Source organism: Pongo abelii, chromosome 10, assembly GCF_028885655.2.
Source record: "Pongo abelii isolate AG06213 chromosome 10, NHGRI_mPonAbe1-v2.0_pri, whole genome shotgun sequence".
Taxonomy (NCBI): domain Eukaryota; kingdom Metazoa; phylum Chordata; class Mammalia; order Primates; family Hominidae; genus Pongo; species Pongo abelii.
In genome coordinates, this window is record NC_071995.2 from 62,902,909 (window position 1) to 62,926,497 (window position 23,589).

Genomic DNA, 23,589 nt, shown 5'->3' on the forward strand with positions numbered 1-23,589 from the left:
AGCATGGAATGTTCTTCCATTTGTTTGTATCCTCTTTTATTTCCTTGAGCAGTGGTTTGTAGTTCTCCTTGAAGAGGTCCTTCACATCCCTTGTAAGTTGGATTCCTAGGTATTTTATTCTCTTTGAAGCAATTGTGAATGGGAGTTCACTCATGATTTGGCTCTCTGTTTGTCTGTTGTTGGTGTATAAGAATGCTTGTGATTTTTGTACATTGATTTTGTATCCTGAGACTTTGCTGAAGTTGCTTATCAGCTTAAGGAGATTTTGGGCTGAGACAATGGGGTTTTCTAGATATACTATCATGTCATCTGCAAACAGGGACAATTTGACTTCCTCTTTTCCTAATTGAATACCCTTGATTTCCTTCTCTTGCCTAATTGCCCTGGCCAGAACTTCCAACACTATGTTGAATAGAAGTGGTGAGAGAGGGCATCCCTGTCTTGTGCCAGTTTTCAAAGGGAATGCTTCCAGTTTTTGCCCATTCAGTATGATATTGGCTGTGGGTTTGTCATACATAGCTCTTATTATTTTGAGATACGTCCCATCAATACCTAATTGATTGAGAGTTTTTAGCATGAAGGGTTGTTGAATTTTGTCAAAGGCCTTTTCTGCATCTATTGAGATAATCATGTGGTTTTTGACTTTGGTTCTGTTTATATGCTGGATTACATTTATTGATTTGCGTATATTGAACCAGCCTTGCATCCCAGGGATGAAGCCCACTTGATCATGGTGGATAAGCTTTTTGATGTGCTGCTGGATTCTGTTTGCCAGTATTTTATTGAGGATTTTTGCATCAATGTTCATCAAGGATATTGGTCTAAAATTCTCTTTTTTTGTTGTGTCTCTGCCAGGCTTCGGTATCAGGATGATGCTGGCCTCATCAAATGAGTTAGGGAGGATTCCCTCTTTTTCTATTGATTGGAATAGTTTCAGAAGGAATGGTACCAGCTCCTCCTTGTACCTCTGGTAGAATTCGGCTGTGAACCCATCTGGTCCTGGACTTTTTTTGGTTGGTAAGCTATTGATTATTGCCACAATTTCAGCTCCTGTTATTGGTCTATTCAGAGATTCAACTTCTTCCTGGTTTAGTCTTGGGAGGGTGTATGTGTTGAGGAATTTATCCATTTCTTCTAGATTTTCTAGTTTATTTGCATAGAGGTGTTTGTAATATTCTCTGATGGTAGTTTGTATTTCTGTGGGATCAGTGTTGATATCCCCTTTATCATTTTTTATTGCATCTATTTGATTCTTCTCTCTTTTTTTCTTTATTAATCTTGCTAGCGGTCTATCAATTTTGTTGATCCTCTCAAAAAACCACCTCCTGGATTCATTTATTTTTTGAAGGGTTTTTTGTGTCTCTATTTCCTTCAGTTCTGCTCTGATTTTAGTTATTTCTTGCCTTCTGCTAGCTTTTGAATGTGTTTGCTCTTGCTTTTCTAGTTCTTTTAATTGTGATGTTAGGGTGTCAATTTTGGATCTTTCCTGCTTTCTCTTGTGGGCATTTAGTGCTATAAATTTCCCTCTACACACTGCTTTGAATGCATCCCAGAGATTCTGGTATGTTGTGTCTTGGTTCTCGTTGGTTTCAAAGAACATCTTTATTTCTGCCTTCATTTCGTTATGTACCCAGTAGTCATTCAGGAGCAGGTTGTTCAGTTTCCACGTAGTTGAGCGGTTTTGAGTGAGATTCTTAATCCCGAGTTCTAGCTTGATTGCACTGTGATCTGAGAGATAGTTTGTTATAATTTCTGTTCTTTTACATTTATTGAGGAGAGCTTTACTTCCAAGTATATGGTCAATTTTGGAATAGGTGTGGTGTGGTGCTGAAAAAAATGTATATTCTGTTGATTTGGGGTGGAGAGTTCTGTAGCTGTCTATTAGGTCTGCTTGGTGCAGAGCTGAGTTCAATTCCTGGGTATCCTTGTTGATTTTCTGTCTCATTGATCTGTCTAATGTTGACAGTGGGGTGTTAAAGTCTCCCATTATTAATGTGTGGGAGTCTAAGTCTCTTTGTAGGTCACTCAGGACTTGCTTTATGAATCTGGGTTCTCCTGTATTGGGTGCATATATATTTAGGATAGTTAGCTCTTCTTGTTGAATTAATCCCTTTACCATTATGTAATGGCCTTCTTTGTCTCTTTTGATCTTTGTTGGTTTAAAGTCTGTTTTATCAGAGACTAGGATTGCAACCCCTGCCTTTTTTTGTTTTCCATTTGCTTGGTAGATCTTCCTCCATCCTTTTATTTTGAGCCTATGTGTGTCTCTGCACGTGAGATGGGTTTCCTGAATACAGCACACTGATGGGTCTTGAGTCTTTATCCAACTTGCCAGTCTGTGTCTTTTAATTGGAGCATTTAGTCCATTTACATTTAAAGTTAATATTGTTATGTGTGAATCTGATCCTGTCATTATGATGTTAGCTGGTTATTTTGCTCGTTAGTTGATGCAGTCCCTTCCTAGTCTTGATGGTCTTTACAATTCAGTATGATTTTGCAGTGGCTGGTACCGGTTGTGCCTTTCCATGTTTAGCGCTTCCTTCAGGAGCTCTTTTAGGGCAGGCCTGGTGGTGACAAAATCTCTTAGCATTTGCTTGTCTGTAAAGTATTTTATTTCTCCTTCACTTATGAAGCTTAGTTTGGCAGGATATGAAATTCTGGGTTGAAAATTCTTTTCTTTAAGAATGTTGAATACTGGCCCCCAATCTCTTCTGGCTTGTAGGGTTTCTGCCGAGAGATCCGCTGTTAGTCTGATGGGCTTCCCTTTGATGGTAACCCGACCTTTCTCTCTGGCTGCCCTTAACATTTTTTCCTTCATTTCAACTTTGGTGAATCTGACAATTATGTGTCTTGGAGTTGCTCTTCTCGAGGAGTATCTCTGTGGCGTTCTCTGTATTTCCTGAATCTGAATGTTGGCCTGCCTTGCTAGATTGGGGAAGTTCTCCTGGATAATATCCTGCAGAGTGTTTTCCAACTTGTTTCCATTCTCCCCGTCACTTTCAGGTACACCAATCAGACATAGATTTGGTCTTTTCACATAGTCCCACATTTCTTGGAGGCTTTGCTCATTTCTTTTTATTCTTTTTTCTCTAAACTTCCCTTCTCACTTCATTTCATTCATTTCATCTTCCAGGGCTGATACCCTTTCTTCCATTTGATCGCATCGGCTCCTGAGGCTTCTGCATTCTTCACGTAGTTCTCGAGCCTTGGTTTTCAGCTCCATCAGCTCCTTTAAGCACTTCTCTGTATTGGTTATTCTAGTTATACATTCTTCTAAATTTTTTTCAAAGTTTTCAACTTCTTTGCCTTTGGTTTGAATATCCTCCCGTAGCTCGGAGTAATTTGATCGTCTGAAGCCTTCTTCTCTCAGCTCGTCAAAGTCATTCTCCGTCCAGCTTTGTTCCGTTGCTGGTGAGGAACTGCGTTCCTTTGGAGGAGGAGAGGTGCTCTGCATTTTAGAGTTTCCAGTTTTTCTGCTCTGTTTTTTCCCCATCTTTGTGGTTTTATCTACTTTTGGTCTTTGATGATGGTGATGTACAGATGGGTTTTTGGTGTGGATGTCCTTTCTGCTAGTTTTCCTTCTAACAGACAGGACCCTCAGCTGCAGGTCTGTTGGAGTACCTGGCCGGCCATGTGAGGTGTCAGTCTGCCCCTGCTGGGGGGTGCCTCCCAGTTAGGCTGCTCGGGGGTCAGGGGTCAGGGACCCACTTGAGGAGGCAGGCAGCCCGTTCTCAGATCTCCAGCTGCATGCTGGGAGAACCACTGCTCTCCTCAAAGCTGTCAGACAGGGACATTTAAGTCTGCAGAGGTTACTGCTGTCTTTTTGTTTGTCTGTGCCCTGCCCCCAGAGGTGGAGCCTACAGAGGCAGGCAGGCCTCCTTGAGCTGTGGTGGGCTCCACCCAGTTCAAGCTTCCAGGCTGCTTTGTTTACCTAAGCGAGCCTGGGCAATGGCGGGCGCCCCTCCCCCAGCCTGGCTGCCGACTTGCTGTTTGGTCTCTGACTGCTGTGCTAGCAATCAGCGAGACTCTGTGGGCGTAGGACCCTCTGAGCCAGGTGCGGGCTATACTCTCCTGGGGCACCGTTTCCTAAGCCCGTCGGAAAAACACAGTATTCGGGTGGGAGTGGCCCGACTTTCCAGGTGCCGTCTGTCACCCCTGGAAAGGGAACTCCCTGACCCCTTGCGCTTCCTGAGTGAGGCAATGCCTCGCCCCTGCTTCGGCTGGCGCACGGTGCACTCACCCACTGACCTGCGCCCACTGTCTGGCACTCCCTAGTGAGATGAACACGGTACCTCAGATGGAAATGCAGAAATCACCCGTCTTCTGCGTCGCTGGCACTGGGAGCTGTAGACCGGAGCTGTTCCTATTCGGCCATCTTGGCTCCTCCCCCCCCTTTTAGTATTTCTTATAGTGCTGGTTTGGTAGTGGCAAATTCCCTCAGCATTTGTTTGTCTAAAAATGACTTTATCTTTCCTTCATTTCTGAAGCTTAGTTTTGATGAATACAAAATTCATGGCTGACAATTATTTTGCTTAAGGAGGCTAAAGATATGACTCCAATCCCTTCTGGCTGGTAAGGTTTCTGCTGAGAAATCTGTTAGTTTGATAGGATTTTCTTTATAGGCTACCTGATGCTTTTGTCTCACAACTCTTAAAATTCTTTCTTTCATGTTGACTTTAGATAGCCTGATGACTATGTGCCTTGATGATGATCTTTTTGCAATGAATTTCCCAGGTGTTTTTGAGCTTTTCATATTTGGATATCTAGCAAGGCCAGGGGAACTTTTCTTCAATTATTCCCTCAAATAAGTTTTCTGAACTTTTAGACTTCTCTTCCTCCTCCAGAACACCAGCTATTTTTAGTTTTGGCCATTTTACAGAATCCCATATTCTTGCAGACTTTGTTGATTTCTTTTGATTCTCTCTTCATTATCTTTGTCTGTCTGGGTTAATTAGAAAGCCTTGTCTTTGAATTCTGAAATTCTTTCTTCTACTTGTTCTAGTCTATTGTTGAAACTTTCCACTGCATTTTGTATTTTCCTAAGTGTATCTTTCATTTTCAGAAGTCCTGATTGGTTTTTCTTTATGATAGCTGTCTGTCTGGAAAATTGTTCATTCGTATCCTGAATTCTTTTTCCATTCTTTATGTTGGTTTTCATCTTTCTCTGGTATCTCCTTGAGTAGCTTAATGATCAACCTTCTGAATTCCTTATCTGGTATTTAAAGATTTCATCTTGGTTTGCATCAATTGCTGGGAAGCTAGTGTGATCTTTTAGGGGTGTTATAGAACCCTGTTTTGTCATATTACCAGAATTACTTTTCTGATTCCTTCTTATTTGGGTAGACTATTTCTTCAAATTGTTCTTGAATTTAATTTTGATTTGACTGTGTGTGCGTGTGTGTGTGTGTGTGTGTGTGTGTTTAATGGAGTCTTGCCCTGTTGCTCAGGCTGTAGTGCAATGGCGTGATCTCGGCTCACTGCAACATCCATTCAAGGCTGACCTCAGCCTCCCAAATGCTGGGATTACAGGTCTGAGCCACCACACCCGGCTGACTGTGGGTTTTTTTTTTTTTTTTCAATTTCTTTTTTTCCCTCTGAAGGATATGACTTTAATGTTTATAGTTTATTATAGCCTAATTTGATTCTTGGTGCTTTTAGGGGTGAAGACTCTCTCTGTATGAGTTCCTTAGTCATAGAGAGTCTTTGTGCTCTGGCTATTCCAGATGCTAGTTATAGTAGTTATGTACTTGGTGTGTGGGCAAGTTTACTATCTCCTATGGGGTTGGAATAACAAGGATCTCTTGAAGCTTATTTTATTCTCTCATGGTGTATACTTTTTTTTTTTTTTTTTTTTTTTTTTGAGATGGAGTCTCGCTCTGTCACCCAGGCTGGAGTGCAGTGGCGTGATCTCAGCTCACTGCAAGCTCCACCTCCTGGGTTCATGCCATTCTCCTGCCTCAGCCTTCTGAGTAGCTGGGACTACAGGCTCCTGCCACCACGTCTGGCTAATTTTTTTGTATTTTTAGTAGAGATGGGGTTTCACCGTGTTAGCCAGGATAGTCTTGATCTCCTGACCTTGTGATCCACCTGCCTTGGCCTCCCAAAGTGCTGGGATTACAGGCGTGAACCACTGCACCTGCCCATTATGTATACTTCTTTTATTTATTTAAGTTTCCTCCACTATTTTATTTTGTGAGTTGATGATTTAGGCTTCAGGCAAGGGGGAGAGATATCCCTGGGTAGGCACTGGTTGTAGCTAAAGCAGGTGGGTAGATGTAATACCTAATGGTGGGAAGAAGTTCCAGTCTTGATGAAGTTGGCTAGGGTAGTTCTCAATTTGATGTGCTGAGGTTTTATCAGAGTGATGGGTGGGAGCTACCTCATCTCCCCTGCCAGGCCAGCAGGAAAGCTATCCACTTTCCAGCCTCACTCCTGTCCCAGTGTTTCAGCTATTCAGATCAGACAAGCACCTCTTTTCATCTGTAGAAATGTTTATGTTCCAAGTAGGGAGGAGTTGTGACTGCCTTTCGTGCAAACCTGAATCTGGGGAGTGCTCCTCCTGTGAAGATGCTGTCACCTGAATTGTTCTAGGAAGGCCATCTATAGGTGCATACATGCTGCATTCCTGTGGGAGAAGCCCCAGCTGTGTGTGCAGTAGTGTACTGGAGGGGACAAGGACCCCTTCTCCAAGACCCTTCATGATCACAGAGGCTGCCTGCCTGTTGGGGTAGAAGTGTAGACTTTCCCTGCTGTGCCCAGCACTGCAATTGTGTCTCTGCTGTAAAAAACTCCTCACTAGCAGAAAGATCTGGGACTCAAGGTCTGCTGTTCAGATTTTTTTTGTCCCACGGGGTGTTCCCTTGATGTGGTGCTCTCCCTCTTCTCCTAGGAACGGGACTTTATGAGAGCCAGACTACAGTGATTGTTATTGTTCTTCTAGGTCTAGCCACCCAGTGGGGCTACTGACTCTGGACTAGTGTCTGCAAGTGATCCAGTGATGTGACCTGACTTCAGGTCTCCCAGCAGTGGATACCAGCACAAGCCTTGATGATGGTGACAGGGGAGTGACGCAGACTCTGTGAGATTCCTTGGTTATAGATAGGCTTAATGTGCTAGCTTTCTTGTATGCTGGTTATAATTTTAGTGAACTTGTTACGTGGACAGGCTTAGGCCCTCTGGTAATAGCTGAGGTCACGCAGTTGATTTCTCCTTACTGGGTGCAGTGTTATTCTACTTAGAGGTGCCATAATGGACTGTGTCAGTTGGCTCCAGCCAAGAGGTGGCGCTTGCAGAAGAGCACCAGCCACAGTAGTAGCAGTGGGATTTGAGCTTGCCCTAAGTTTTTTGGGGGAAGTATTCTGATTTCTCATGCAATGAGCAGGGCTATAAAGCTCCCAGAAGTTTATGTCCTTTGTGTGAAGCTACCAGGGCATGTGGAGGGGCACAACCAGGTGGGGGCAGGGTTAGATGGATCTGAGGGTCTAAAGCTCTGACTCTCCTTCAGAAGGGCCCTTCCGTGAGGGTTTGCAGGGTGATTTCAGGCTGCAGGGATAATGTTCCAGAGGGGAATAGAACTGCCTCTGCTGCACAGAAGAGTTTGCAAAGGGAGTGGGGAGTAGCCAGTGGCAGTAAGCCTCACCCAGCTCCCACACAGTTGGTGAGGCCAATCTAACTCCCACAGTGCTCCACTAACAGCAGCAGGTTTAGATCCAGGCAGTCTGCACACAGAGCTGAGATCTGCCCCAGGCCATCAGCTTCCCCACAGAGATAGCAACCTCAGCTTTCAGGCTACGCTCCTTCCCGCCTGCCCACAAGGCCAGTGCCCAGCTCCTGTGTTCACTTGTGTCTGCAGTGCATTTCCTGCTCCCTGCCTTTTCCCCCTGCCACTGTTCTGGTCAAAGGAGTTCTTCCCCACTTGAGATCATACCACAAAATTTAGTTGGGAGCTTCTTTCACCCTGTAACCCCTCCCTGAGCTTGTTGGCTGACTTCTCCAATGGCTCCTATAAGATATAGTCAGGAATGTCTTCCCTTGGTTCATGCTGGAAACTGGGAATGCCTGCAAGTCACTTTCTGCTGCTGCTTCCATTTTTATAGTTCATGTTGCTCTCTAAATCCATTCCAGTTCAGGTAGGGTTAAGGCCTTCTCTCATGGTCTGGATTTTCAGATTCCTTGGTAGGGATGTGTACTCTGGAGGCTGACTCTCTCCCTGTCACACTCAGGACTTACAGTTTTTCACCAGTCTCATGGAGTAGGCTGTAGCCTGCCACTTTTTTCAAAGAATCTGTGGATTCTTTAGGTTTTTCTGTTAAGTTCCTGCATTGGTTCTTGGGGGAAAAAAAATCACAGTGTGAAACTCTACACACTATTCTGTCCTTCCAGGTGGGAGAGGTATGCTAATACTGCCTCTAGTCTGCCACCTTGGAAAAAAAAAATCCATTTTGGATTGAAAAAAAATTTTTAAAGGAAAGAGAATGAAATTTACTAAATCCTAGAAAAGAAAGAACTTGAAAAAGAGGAAGAGGAAAGAAGGAAACACTAGAAATCCTACATATCTGAGAAGTACAAACTAAATGATGAGAAACTAGATGAGAAAATTGGGGCATTCCCTTGATTCAGTGAGGAATAGCCATGGCCACCAAGGTGAGACCATTGGCTATCATATTTGCAGTTGTTTTCTGTGTGAGTTCAGCCCTATAGTTATAAAAAATACTTGAGTGATTTGGGGGTGAACTGAGTCAATAGAAAGCTATCCTTTTAGTCTGACTGTTGCTTTACATCCAAGTCCCTGTCAGCTATTTAGGGTAGCATGAGAATCCCAGGCCTTAAAATTCAAGTTTCAGCTAGTTTGCCTCCACAAGGCTTGGGAGACAAACCAAAGCCTTTGGGGTGTGTGTGTGTGTGTGTGTGTGTGTGTGTGTGTGTGTGTGTCTCTGTGTGTAACAGTACACGTTCTACAATATTTCTCTGTGATGATTTGGGTGAAAATCTCATGCATATTTGCCAATAGTTGTGGTCCCATCACTCCTTGTTGGATATGGAGCATCATTATATGATCTTGTTCACAGCCTTTGGTGGGTCAGATTATGAAATCATAACTCTTCAAAGAAAATCTTTGAGGGCAGGATGTAAAGTCCACTGGAAATTACTAGGAAATATGAGGAGCTCTGAGTTCTGTTCTTAATTTTTCCAAAGCCTCGCCCTATGACTAGAGCAAGAGATTTCAGTGTTTGCTGGTGAACAATCTATCAGTTTGGACACTTAAAAATTTCTATGGAGTAAAAAGAAGTGGTCACATTTACACATGTCACCACCAGTAGCAAAGTAGGTCCTGAGTTCTATGGCAACTTCTTCCTGACCTAAACCCCATTTGAGGACATCTGGGAACCCAGGTACCCTAATTTCTTTCATTCATTTAGCAGCATTACTGGATTTCAGTCCCCATGGGAGCTTCAGGAATGGCTGGGAATAGCCATTTTCTCCACTTCAAGCAGTGAAGAAAATGTGCTCCTTGCTATAGGCAGGAACAGCAGAAGTCTTAAAAGGTTTTAGATCTCAGTTCTCAGCACATGTTTACTTCACAGAGCGGTATTTACTTCACAGCAGGCGATCAAGTAATGTTAAAGTTGAAAGAGGATCTGACTCTCAGGGTGCACAAAGGTTTGACAATTTTCTTTAGACATAATTAGTTTCTCTCTAGTGTATATGCTTTTTTTAAAAAAATACAAACAAAAAACAATCCCGGAATTCTTAGAATCCCAGAATTCTGGGAAACAAACAGAAAATTATCAGGTTGGAGTGATTCTGCTTCATGGCTCTCCATAGATAATTTAAAAGTGAATGGCTCTGTGGTTGGTCAAGCCACGGAAGAGTTCCTTAGAGACCAGTGGGGAATGCATATTTAAGGCATGATGGTGATCAGGCCTGTTCTAAAGTGAGTTATGGTGCTAAACACTGCACTACAAGCACACATGGTGGAAGTCTATCTTTGAGCTTAGAGTTAGTCCACCCTCCCTTCATATGGTGAGCTCTAAACTGCTTTGCAGTGAAGAAAACATTCTTAATAAAGAACCCCACATGAGGAAGGGATGCCTACGGTGCCCTCAGAGAAGCCTGCTGTGACTCCAGAGGCTGTTAATGTGCCTGGTTGCACCCTCTTGGAGACCACATCTTTTTCTCCAGAGCACAGACCTTGCTGTGCATGGAAACAATTACTCACGTCTTCCTAGGCTTCATCAGTTCAGGGATTGGGTGTATTTTTATTCACTACTGAGTCCCTAGCACCTGGTATAATGTCTGGCACAAAGTCAACATTAAGCATGTAAATGAACCAGAGCTTCCATGAATGAACTTGCGCTATCATTCTAGATGTAAGAATCATAGTATCAAGGGGTCACTCAGAATACCTGCTGCTATTAGCTCTGTTGAGTTGCAATTCTGCTCACTCCTTCCACTATTAAAAGAAAACTAAAGGAGGTATATGTATTTATGTATGTGTGTGTACACACATTTGTATTATATATACATATATGTATATTAGGCATATATACACACATTCATATATTCATACATTCATATTCATATTCATTCATATATGTGTGCATACATCTACATACATACCTATATATGTGTATATATGGCAAAGTCATAAAAGCAAACAGCAAATTGAGACAAATACATGCAGTAAATATGAAAATATATAATATCCTTATTGTATGATGGGGAATGTCAGCTAAGTAAAATGGAAAGAGAAAGAAAATTTGCTATTTCAAAGTTAATAGTAGCCTCTTTGTATATAATATGGCTGCACATTGGGATTATCTTGGAAGATTTAAAACATTCTGATGCCTGGATCTGACCGGAAGGTTCTGATTTAATTGGTATGGGGCATGGCCTGGACACTGGTTTTCAAGATCTCTCCAGGTGTATTAGTCTGCTCAGGCTGCCATAACAAAATGCCACTGTGTGGATTAAACAATGGAAACTTATTTTCTTACAGTTCTGGAGGATAAAAGTCTAAGACCAAGGTGCTGGCAGGGTTGCTTTCTGGTGAGGCCTCTTTTTCTTAGCTTGCAGGTGGCTGTCTCTGTGTTGTGTCCTCACATGGTCTTTCTTCTGTGTGCATGGAGAGAGAGTTCTGATGTCTCTTCCTCTTCTCATAAGGACTCTAGTTCTGTTGGATCAGGGCTCCTCCCTTATGACCTCATTTAACTTTAATTACCTCTTTAAAGACATTATTTCCAAATGCAGTCACACTGGGTGTTAGGGCTTCAACATATGAATTTTGGGAGGACACAATTCAGTCCATAACACCAATGTGGAGCTAAGGCAGCAAAGCATTGGTCTAGGGGAAGACAGCAAATCATTTTGAGGAGATTCTGTTACTTCTGTGAGAAACCACTCTGAATCTAAGGCAACTTGTTATCTCTTGCCCTAGAAGTGCCCCAGGGAAGGAGGACCTTTCCTTGTGATTTGACAGAAGATCACTGTGGAGAGGGAATGAGGGTCCTTTCATGAGGAATGGAATCAAGATTTCGACCCCTACTGTTTTGATAGACAACCTTCTAGCGAATTGAGATGATCTCAATGAAGGTCACTAGCAAGAAAAGATCCTAAAGGATCCCAAGAAGAATCTTTTGTGAGAGAAGAGGGAGTCTGGTAATCTAGGCCCAATGTGAGGCCATGTTTATAGCAGCAATTATAAAAACAGTGGCTGATTGCCCCAGGACTCTTTTACCTGAAGTAATTTTGTTGGTCTGGCTCAACGTGTTTGGCTTCAAAGTAGGTGACATTCAGTGATGGATAGTCCCACCAGGGTGTCATGGGTGGGAGAACATTGGTTCTCTAATGGAAAGATGAATAGTAGTTTGGCAACAAACAGTAGATGTGCATCCTTCTTCCAGCTCAGGTATGAACTCCTTGAGGGCAATGACTGTGCTTGGCTGCACAGTTTCAACATTCTTTGAAGATATTGAGTGTAATTAATGATCAATTCACTGCACTCTTCTCAGCTGAGGCTTGGCCTTAGACTCTCAGTTTCCCTGCCTCCAAATTATTTTCTTGGACTTGTGAGTGATAAGTCAATGGAATGGAAGAAAGTCTTTATACACAAGTACCTTCTATGTTCTGAAAGAGAAAGGTAAGAGGTGCCTCAGCCTTCGTGTTAAGCCTGTGAGACCCTTCCAGCCATGGGGGCAGAGGCTGCTGGCACTCGCCCTGGAAGACAGAATTTAATCCAGGTCTCAGCCATCCTTTAAGTCTTTTGCATGCTCTTAGTGAGTCTGTGTGAGCATCACTTCAGATGTGGTGAGAAGCTTACATGGAAACTATTACATCAAAACGTTTCATTTAGTTGGGGGACTGTTTGGAAAAATCCTATTTTTTTTTTGAAGGAACAAAGAGAAGCTGATGAAAAGATTTGAGGTTATAATGACCGAAGTCTCCACTGCCTTCCTTCCCTCCCCTCCCCTTCTTCTAAAATGAGAGAAAAGAAATAAAGCTAGAGAAATATCTTGGATATAATAAGTCTGGCAGGCCAGGCTTTTAGTGAGGATAGCATGTCATTGTAATACCTTTTAATTATAGCTATATAATTATAAAAAGGAAAGAAATTAAAAGATGAAAATGTGGTTTGTAATGAAATTACCATAAATACCATGGCAAACTTTAAAGTCGTCATGCAAATTCATAATACAAAAACATGGATGTGGAAGTTAATTTCTCCTAAAACTAGAAATTAAAATTTTGTGGACTCGTGGTCTTCCTTGTTAGCTTGGCATTTCCTCCTGAGTACACATAAGCATTGTTAGTTATGCAGACATAAACAGACCTTTAAAAAGTTAGTGTCCTGGTTGGCAGCCCTTATGTTCTCCAGGCCACTTGGGCTGACATAGAACTGACTCAGGTTCCAAAGACAAATGGTGGAGACATGAAAAGAAAGCTAGTCCAATTGCCTGGACGTTTTCAATTACTTCTCTGTTTGGAAGCAGGCATGTGTTTTGTTTGTGATGCATGAGTTTATCTAGCCCTCTTTATTTAAAAGCCCATTTTACTTCCCATTGAACTGACACATTTTCATGATTGAGGATAGGGGATCATAATTGCATATTGCTACGTTGGTCCTGAGGCCAAAACTCAAGGTAGTAGATTGGAGACTTAAACAGCTTACATCATCCTTTAGTGCCTTCATGCTTCCCACAGGCTAGCTCCTGTTTGTTGAAATACTGCTCATGGGGTCAATATCATGAGATCAACCTTCCTAAGCCTGTTCCTTAGCCGCACACTACTAAGACATCTTAAAAATGTGAAACCTTGATTCAAAGATCAAATAAGTGAGTCTGGCTCACTCACTATTGCAGACCTTTCTCTGACATTGTGAAAATGCTTAACACATGTACAAGTGATGGTAACTTGTGCCCTCTTTTTGCATATGAAAGAGACTTTTTTCTTTTTCTGAACCAAGAACAATTATTTTGCCATTTTAAAAAATACCATTGGCTTATGGGCTAGCACAATCAATTAAGAGGTATAATTTTATGCCTCTGCTATGAATAAGAGGTTAATGCTGTGATAGCTACCTAAAGATAGGACAGCAAAGTAAATTTGAGGATGCCAAATAGAAAAAGATATTGAGGAAAAAAAGGGGTAAATTGGAGAAGGCCTTGTATACTGGACTTTTTTTTTTTTTTTTTTTTTTTAAATATAGATAAGGAGACCCACGGAAGGTGTTTAGGCAAGGAAGTGACATGACAAAAGTGGTATTTTGGGATAAACTGAAAGAGAATAAGTAGGAAGGTGTTCACTGCCTGCCCTGTAGATTCTGTGGAGGCAGGAACACAGTGGAAACCGCCTGGCTTTAGTGTGATTCTGTGAGAGCCCAGCTGTTGGGAAGTGACTCCTAGGGCTGGGTAGAAGGTCTGGCTCCTGAGAATTCTCTCCTCCCTCCTCTCACTGTCTCCACCCAGTGGGCCAGGAAGTTTCAAGTGAGGGATGTCACCTTCTAAGCAGAGCAGTATCCCAGGTGGAAGGAAAGGGGGTTCTTGGAGGGCAGAGGCACCTGGCTGGGGATATTTGCAGCTGTGTGTCCTAGTGGAGGTGAAGTTTGAAATGGCCTCGAGGGATTGGTCACATTTCTCCATACCCCTATTTAAACTCTGAGGAAAGGATCAATCTAAGACCTAGGTGACTTTGATTGGCCCCTCCGTCCAGAGCCACTGTGCTAGCCAAGCCAGCAGATATGCTGAATACATCATGGGGGAAAAATATGGATAAATAGAGGAATTTGATTGCTATAAAATGAAGATAAGCTGAACAACCTATAGCAAAGGAAGTTAGAATTAGTGGACCAGAGACATAAGAATATAAAACAAACATAAATAGCCACAAAGGAGGGAAAAGATAAAAATATCAGAAATAGCAAAAAGAAATGAGCTTCACAAAGAATATTCAACTAGAGAATTGGGTAATAAGAAAGCAATAGATGAAATGAAGAACTCAATAAAGGGATTGAAGAGCAGAATGTAAACTTTGGATTAACTAATCAATGACCTGGAAGTCTCAAACTCCTAAGCAGCAGTAAGAAAGAGAAGGACTGCAGTGTTTTTGAAAGGACAAAAGGTTAGCACTACCCTTGACAAGGATGGAAGAGGCCCTCAGGCCTAAAAATTAAAAAAAAAAAGATAAGTTCTTCATAAAAAAGAGAATTAAATGATATGGAATATAGAAATAGAAATGTCAACATGATAACAATCTCAGAATGAGCCTCGGCAAACATGGCGAAACCCCATCTCTATAAAAAAATGAAAAATTAGCTGGATGTGGTGGTGCATGCCTGTGGTCGCAGCTACTCAGGAGGCTGAGGTGGGAGGATCGCTTGAGATGGGAAGGTCGAGGCTGCAGTGAGCAGTGAATGCACCGCTGCACTCCGGCCTCCAGCCTAGGTCAGAGAGTGAAACCCTGTCTCAATTAAAAAAAAAAAGGTAAAGTCTCAGAATGAGAGAGAAACAATAAACAGTAGTGGAGAACTATTTTGAACTAATGATAATCTACACAGAAATACAGATAAAAGCTTTAGATTGAAGGGGCTTCTCCAGTGTTGTACAGTAGAGATAAGAAAAAAAAATCAACACCTAGATACATTACATTATCAGGAAATTTAAGAACTTAAAAGAAGATTCCTGAGAGCAAGAGCAAATGACCTTGGAAGGAACAAGAATAAGCTGTCATCACACTTCTCAATAGCAACACCTGATGCAAGGAGACAGTGCAGCCATACTTCCAAAGCACGAGAATGTTGCTCCCGGGTTTTATACCCAGATACATTATCACTGAAATGCAAGGGGCAAAATGAAGATATTCTTAGGGATGCAAGGTCTAAGAATGTTTATCTTGCAAGGACATGCTTTGAAATGCTGCTGTAGGACAAAAGGTCATTCTAGGAGGATGATAAGAATATTGGAAATGTGTTAGTCAGTGCCCAGTCAGGAAGACAGAAATAATTTTCGATCATTCAAACTGAAAGGGATTTAATATGGGGTGCTGATTCTAAAGATGTTTGGAGGAGAAAAAGGGAAAGGGTGTTCTACCCAGAGCTCAGGGATCTGCTAGCATACCTGGGAGAGAGTGTATGAACCACCGTCACTGGGGTCACTGCTGGAACCATGGAGCCATTGTCCACCAGTGCCACTGAAACCACAGGGCTGGCATTGAGCAGGAGCCACCTACCTCTGCTGCTGCAGCTGAGGCACTGTCAGAAACAATGGCCCCAACCTTGTTTCTACTTGCCAGTCAGGCGCAGTTCCCCCAGATGGGCAGAACCAAATTTAACTTTAGCTGTCAAGGAAGTCTGGGGAATGTGGCTTTCTGCTTACCTGTCTTCCAGAGGAGAATATAGGAGAGTGAGTATGGGGCTAAGGGCCAACAGACAAATATCTGACCTTGGGGCTAAGGGTCTGTAAACAAACTAGAAAAGTTAATTCCTGTCCAATTAAAGGGAACAAAGAGAGAAGACAATAAAGGCACCCCCATTACAATCTAGAACAAAAACTGACAATACCAATATGACCAATACCAACATGACCAACTAAAGCAATTGTAAGATACCACTTTATGGACATCAGAATAGCAAATACTATAAAATTGAATGATTCCAAGTGTTGGCAAGAATTTAGGGGAAAAAAAGGCATGTGAGAGTTAAGTGGTACAGACACAATCTGGCAATACTTAGAGAAACCAACGGTGTGTTTATATCCTGTATGATCCATCCAACTGACGCCTGGGAATATATACCAGAGAAACGCCTGCAACATATCCATAAAGGGCCATAATAAATTATGTCCCCTGCTACCTTTTATGTGGTAGCAGACCACATAAAAAGATTAGATTAGATTAGATTAGATTAGATTAGAAATTAGGTGTCTATCACTAGGAAGTTGAATAAACAAAATTTGATGGGGTACATACTATGGAATATACACCAGGTATATAGGAACACTATGGATAGACAAAAACATAGTGATAAGTAAAAATACAGATGATCCCCAACATAGGATGTTTCGACTTAGATGTTTTGACTTTGTGATGGTTGGACATTGATACACATTTAGTAGAAACCATACTTCTAGTACTCATACAATCATTGTGTTTTCTGCTTTCAGTACAGTATTCAGTAAAGTATATGAGCTGTTCAACACTTTGTTATATAATGGGCTTTGTGATAGACAATTTTGCCCAACTGTGGGCTAATGTAAGTGTTCTAAGCTAAGCTGTGATGTTCAGTAGTTTAGGTATATTAAATGCATTTTCAATTCACAATATTTTCAACAGTAACAAGTTTATCAGGATGTAACCCCACCATAAGTCAAGAAGCATCTGTGATAAAAAGTAGAATAAGACTTTTAGCACAATTTACTATGAAAAATAACACACATACACAAAAATCACTGTATGGCTTTTAAGAATATTGCAGTGGGTTGAATGGTATGTCCACATTCCCAAAAGATATGACCACATTCCCAAATTGTGAATGTGATTTTTTGGGTAAAAGGAGTCTTTGCAGATGTAATTAAGTAAGAATCTCGAGACGATATCATTCTGGATTATCTAGGGGGACTTTAAAATCCAATGACAAATGTTCTTATAAGAGACACACAATAGAGGCAGGGGACTGTGTGAAGACAGACAGAGATTGGAGTGGTTTACAGGTTGAATGTACACAGCAAGTATGCAAATGTATACAGAAAGCAGACCTTTGGCTAAGATTAGCTTTATGGCATAGATAAACTTATAAACTGTATTATTATAAGCCACAAGCCAAGGAACACATGGAGACACCAGAAGCTGAAAGAGGCAAGGAATGGAATCTCCCCTGGAGCCTCTGGAGGTTGTATGACCCTGCCAACACCTTGATTTTGAGACCTCTGCCTTCCAGAGCTATAAGAAAATAAATTTCTGTGGCTTTAAATCACCAAGTTTGAGAAAATTTGTTACAGCAGCTACAGGAAGCTAATGCAGATAGCTATCCAAGAACATACATTGGCACACATTAGAGTGTCTATGGTGAGGAAGGTTAGGGGAGTGGAGTGGATGAAAATGGGTAAAAATAAAATGAAAAAATGAGTCTTGGACAAATTAATGAGACAGCCTGCCACAACTGAGGCATATGACCAACTCCATGTACCTGAGGTTTTAAAAATGTAATTTCCCATTTCAATTTACCATTTCCTTTGAATTCTAGAAGGATTATATATTTTCTCTCTTTGCTAATCGGGGTTTTTTAGTTTCAAAGAATAATCTGGTCAGGACTGTATATTTGTCCATAACGTTTCCTGATTTTCATGATAATTGTTTTCAATAATAATTTCATAATTGGATGAACTTTTCACATATAAGATTATTAGCTATAAATATATTAGCATATATAAGCTACAAATATATATTATATGTCATATTAGCTACAAATGTATAGTATTAAGTCTGTTGCTTAGCTTTTTCCTTCTGAGTGATATATTTTTGACCTACGCAAGTCTGGAATTGTTATGTAGTTAAACATGTAACAGAGCGTTTTTACAAGTTTACCTGTGCCATAAAGCAAATCTTAGGCAAAAGCCTGCTTTCTGTATACATTTATATACTTGTCTGTGTACATTTAATCTATAAATCACAGTAAAAGTAATTTAGCAGAGAAGGAAGTGATTGGTCTTGATTTGAAATCCTCCCGAATAAAATCTCTGCAACAAATAATGGCCCTAAGAAGCTGTTGGCTGGCATTTATGGTGAAATTTCATTTGTATGTTTCATTCTTCATTCATTCATATCCTTTAATAAAATGTGAATTTGAGAGCTTCTTTGGGCAAATACTATTGATATAGACAAGATAATAAATAAGGACATAGGCAATGATGGCCCATGGCCTTCAACTTCAACAATGAAGATAATTCAAATGTGGGTTCTCTAGAACATGAATTTTTGTTGGTTTGCAATCCTTATTTCCTACAATTCTGCTTGGCCTCAAGAATTGAGACTCCACCTCCACGCTCTTTTCTGACTAGTTCCTGATGGTTCCGAATTGGTTTCCTGTGACTGCTGCAACAGGTTACCACAAACTTCGTGGCTTAAAACAACACAAATTTATTCTATTAGAGTTCTGGAGGTCAGGACCATGAAATCAGTTTCACTGGGCTAAAGTTACAGTGTGAGCAGTCCTGGTTCCTTCTGGAGACTCTCGGGAGGAACCGCTTTCTTGCCTTTTTCAGCATCTAGCAGCTGCTTGTATTCCTTGGCTTGCGACCCTTTCCTCCATCCTCTGAGTGTATCACTCTCATCTCTGCTTCCATCATCACATCTCCTCCTCTGACTCGAAGTCCTCCTGTTCCGCTCTCAAGAGGAGCTTGTGATTACATCACGCCCACCTAGATGATCCAGGATACTCTCCCTATCTCAGCATCCTTAACTTAATCACATCTTCATGTCCTTTTTGCTAGATATGATAACATTTACAAGTCCGGGGATCAGGATAGGGACACATTTGGGGGCTGTTATTCATCCAGCCATAGTTCCTGACCACAGTGAGGCATACATTCTGAATTTCAGTCCCACAACACTGAAGGGCCTAGATTTGCCGTGTTGCAATGAGCAATCCTGTGGTATGTGTGGGGTGAGTACTAGGGCTACTGTGAGCCCACCAAACCACAGGCTTCCTCAAGACCTGTCGTGTTGGGTCACATTATAGAATTAATGTTCCTCGTGGGGTTCTTTTCCTGTTTATGACTTCAGGTCCACTGCTGTCCTAACCTTGGCAGCCTCCTACTCTGGTGGGCTGCATGGTGTCACCCCATTATCAGCCAAAATGGCCAGGGGACTGGCTATGAGTCACAATGATGCCTCTACTGACCGCAGTGGATGAGACCTCTGGATTTGTGCATCAGCTGTTTTGCAGCCCACATTTTTCTCCTCTGCGCTTGGTCACATTACAGTCACAGTATTATTACTGTTGGCCATTCTTGAGGACCAGGGTCACAGCCTGCCCTATCCTGCTTTGTCCTGGCTCTCCCATCATGAGTGATGGCAGCTTGCAGCCAAACTGTGAATGCTGTCCTGGGAAATCTCTCTGAAGGTTTCTAGATCTCTAAAGCTATAGCGTGAGGTTACAGTCAGCCCGCCTGGGGTCTACAGAGGTTGGATAGCAGTGACAGGAGATTACCTTGGCGAACTGCACACTGGGGTCTTCTTCCACACTGTTCCCTCTTTCCCTTTAGGACCTGTCCTCACTCTGAGTATTAGGTAGCTATTGCTGTGTTACAAATTACTCCCAAACATAGCAGTTTAAAACAAACATTATCTCACAGCTTCAGTGGGTTAGGAATCTATATGTTCTGGCTATAACTTCCTGTTCTTCACAAACCTACAGTTAAGGTATTGGCCAGGACTGGAGTCATCTCAATGTTTAACCGGGATTGGATCTGCTCCCAAGCTCACTCACATGGCTGTTGGTAGGCTCAGGTCCTCACTGGCTGGGAACATTGGTCCCTTGATTTATGGGCCTCTCTATAGAGCTATTACAATATGGCAGCTTATCTTCTGCAGAATAAGGGGTGGTGGCGGGGTTGGAGGGAGAGAGAGAGAGAGACAGAGAGAGAGAGAGACTAAGACAGAAGCCATGATCTTTTTAATTACCTAATCTTGGAAGTGATTTTACTTCTGCCTATTTCTATTTGCTAGAAGCTAGTCACTAAATCCAGCCCACACTCAACGGGGATGGGATTACACAGGCAGTAAGTACCAGAAGGCAGGGATCCCTGGAGGCCACCTTAGTGGTTGCCTGAAACATCTTGAGAGGAAGTCAGAGAGAGAGAATACCATCTGCTAGGAGTGAGCAGAGTTCACATGAGTTGAGAGGGACCATAGGGACCCTGAAGATAAGGTGTGTCATGAGCACAGTTTCTTGGGACCTCGGTTGTTGTGAGCATTGACTCATACTTCCATGCACATTGCTCCCTTTTGGCCTGGGCTGCTCTCTGAGCTCTATTTTATTCCTCTGAAGCATGTAATCCCAGCTACTTGGAAGGTGGAGGCAGGAGAATCACTTGAGCCTGGGAGGCAGAGGTTGCAGTGAGCTGAGATTGTGTCATTGCACTCCAGTCTGGGCGACAAGAGTGAGACTCCATTTAAAAAAAAATAATAATGCATTGGGTTGATGTTTGAAAATATATTACAACAGATGGGAAAGGGATGAAAACACCTGGGAATCACTGAGTCAAAACAACTCATCTGGGCATGCATAAAATGTTATCTCATTTTTTTTTCTGGAGTAGAAAGAACATAGACTACAGAACTTGATGGATCTAGTTTAAATTCCAGTTCTACCACTTACCAGCAGAGTGACCTCATGTTTTATTCCTCATTTGTAAAAATCTGGTAACAATACATAACTCTCTGGGTTGTACTGGGATTGACCAAAACAATATACAAATGCTTCTCAATTTATGATGGGGTTACATGCTGATAAACTGATCATAAATGGAAAATATCGTAAGTTAAAAACGTATTTAATATACTTAACCTTCTGAATGTTGCACCTTAACCTGGACTTACGTTAGTCTTGCTCAGAACACTTACATTAGCCTACAGTTGGGCAAAATCATCTAACACAAAGACTACTATAATAAGGTGTTGAATAGCTCATATAATTTATTGAATACTGTACTGAAAGTGAAAACAAAATGGTTGTATGGGTACTTGAAGTATGGTTTATACTAAATGTGCATCAGTTTTGCACCATCATAAAGTAAAAAAAAAAAATTGTAAGTTTAACCGTCATAAGCCGGGGACTACCTGCATCTGAAATGCTCATGGTACACTGCATGGTACCCAGGAGGCATTCTAACTACAGAGCTCTGTACCCTTCCTTTCCCTTCATTATCCAGTTATCCGGTACGTGCATAGTGCTGACGTATCTTGGCATTGGCTAGCCAATTATCCAGAGCATCCCAGCATGCATGCAAAGAAAACTGCTCAGTGAGAATGGCTGTCTTTGTAAGGAGAATGTAGGGCTGGCTCTCTGCCTCGGATGCAGGGGTCAGTGGGGCTGCCGCCAGCCGTCTGCAGTGTTAGCCAGGGAAATCAACTCACAGTCCTCCTGGCACCTACTGCTGGACTTGGGTAAACATAATTACAGCCTTTAAAAAGAGAAGAGGGAAAGCAACCAAGATCCCCACTCACCATGTAAACAGGATGTCCACTGAATGGCAGCATGGAGATGTTTATGTTCTGTTCAGGGGACAATTGACAAAAGGCCTCTGGGAGCCTTTATTGCTGCCTGGGGCAGTGGCCTGCCAGCAGTGGTGGGGCTTGGGTTCTTCTGGGCATTGTGTGATTGTGAATGCTGAGCTTCAGCTGAGAGCTCTGGGGCTCTGTTGTCTGTAGCTGGGATGCAGTCCTTTGAGACTCTGGGTTGGTTGCCTGCCAAAGGCTCTTCATACAGATAAGTTCATTCTGGTGTCCGGTGCACAGTTTCCAGCAGGCCTCCAGTGACCTATGAAATAATGATCTTAACAACAGCCATCACTTAGAGCAAGGCAGTGGGCTAAATACTTCACATGGATTATCTGATTTACCTCTCATGATAACCGTTTGCATAATTTTGTCATCCTCATTTTATAGCTGAGGAGGCTCTGCAAATGTAGGCCACGGGATTTGAAGTCAGATCAGCTGGATCCTCAAACCTGAGCTTAACAGTAAGCTAGGTGAAGGCAGGGACTATCTGTCAAGTTCAGCATGCTATCTCTAGGGCCCAGCATGTGTCTGAGAAAACATTTATTGACTAAATGACTAAAAAAAAAATCTACCAAAATGCTGTCCTCCACTGACTTTTTGCAGCACATATTTTTTTTTCCCCAGAGTGAGATTGTGTTGCACTATTTGTTCCACATGTCCCTGCTTCCACCGCAGTGACCCAGGGCACACATTGGTCAATGTTCACTGCTGTTGAGTTTTGGGCACATACTGAGGCATAAAGGTTGTGGAGTAATTGGACATGTGTCAAACCAAGAAGCCAAATCTTGCTTCAGTCCAGTTTTCTCTGGAATTTTAGGCAAGGAAAGCATCTTTTGGGGCCATCAAATGCAGCCTGTTCCTGAAGGAGCAGAAACAGTGAAAGCGGACACTTGTCTCAGCTGGCCTCTGTCTCTAGCATGAAATCCCTGGAGAGTGATTTTGCAGCCCCTCTTCCAGAACACAGGTGGGTTTGAGTGGAGCTGTGAAGATAGCCTGAGCATGTTTCTCAGAAATGTCAGGAGGTGGTCCCTCTACCTTTAGAATTCTAAGTAAAATTGGCCAAGACTTGAGTGAAGGGAGGAGGCAAGCTTGTTTGTAGAAAGAACTAGGGCACTGACATGCCAACTCCAGAATACAGCATGGCCCTTCTCTAAAGTCTGAACTTTTAGATCAGAGGGAGACACAGCCTTCAGCCTTTCCCTTCTCCATTCAGGTCTCCTTTTGGAGAGACAGTGAGTGGTGGCAGGAACTCCCCTGAAATGGATCTGCCTGGAGCTGAGGCCATAATTACCTCAATGTTGCTAGCATGTCACAGTCAAGAGCAGGTGGTTGTTTTTAAATGGTCAAAGTTGTAGGAGTATTGCTGGAAAATAAAAAGCATTTCAAAGACTGCCCAGATTGGTGGTGTTTGTGTTGTTTGGGTGATGGTAAGATACTGGAAATGAAGAGGTCTTTTGTGTGTGTGTGTGTGTGTGTGTGTGTGTGTGTGTGTGTATCTTTGTTGTTGATGGTGAATTTTTTGTCATGGTAACCATTACCTTCTGAGCTATGGACCTCTGTCCCAAGATCCTGGAGCCGTAAGTTGTTGAGGTGTCCTGTTGAGACACACGAGACCTGCAGATAGGCCTGGGATTTCAGGAAGCAGTCTGCGACCAAAGGTATCCTTCAACATCCTTCTCAATGGCCTCTTTTCCTATGTTCATTCATTCCTGCACCCAGCTTGGCCTTCTATCATCTTGCTTTCCTGAAGCCCCTGGCTGTGTAGTCTAAGCTCCCACTCCAGGAGGTTGTCTCACAGGGCCCAACCCCACACAGAAC

General features: G+C 42.3%; 1 long non-coding RNA gene and 1 pseudogene across 2 annotated transcripts in view; one reads left to right on the top strand and one right to left on the bottom strand.

Annotated features, from left to right (window-relative positions):
• Positions 1–10,729: 10,729 nt before the first annotated feature.
• LOC129049142 (uncharacterized) overlaps positions 10,730–23,589 on the bottom strand; it is a 66,679-nt gene continuing 53,819 nt past the window's right edge. Inside the window, exons 3-4 of one of the 2 annotated variants that reach the window (XR_010135787.1) lie at positions 21,718–22,030; positions 10,730–12,126 (exon numbers count right to left, since the gene is read on the bottom strand). This is a non-coding gene — a long non-coding RNA (uncharacterized LOC129049142). Of the gene's footprint in view, positions 12,127–18,183; positions 22,031–23,589 lie in introns of those variants that run through there. The other variant, XR_008511968.1, reaches the window with a different exon arrangement.
• LOC112135993 (U6atac minor spliceosomal RNA) lies at positions 14,596–14,688 on the top strand (annotated as a pseudogene).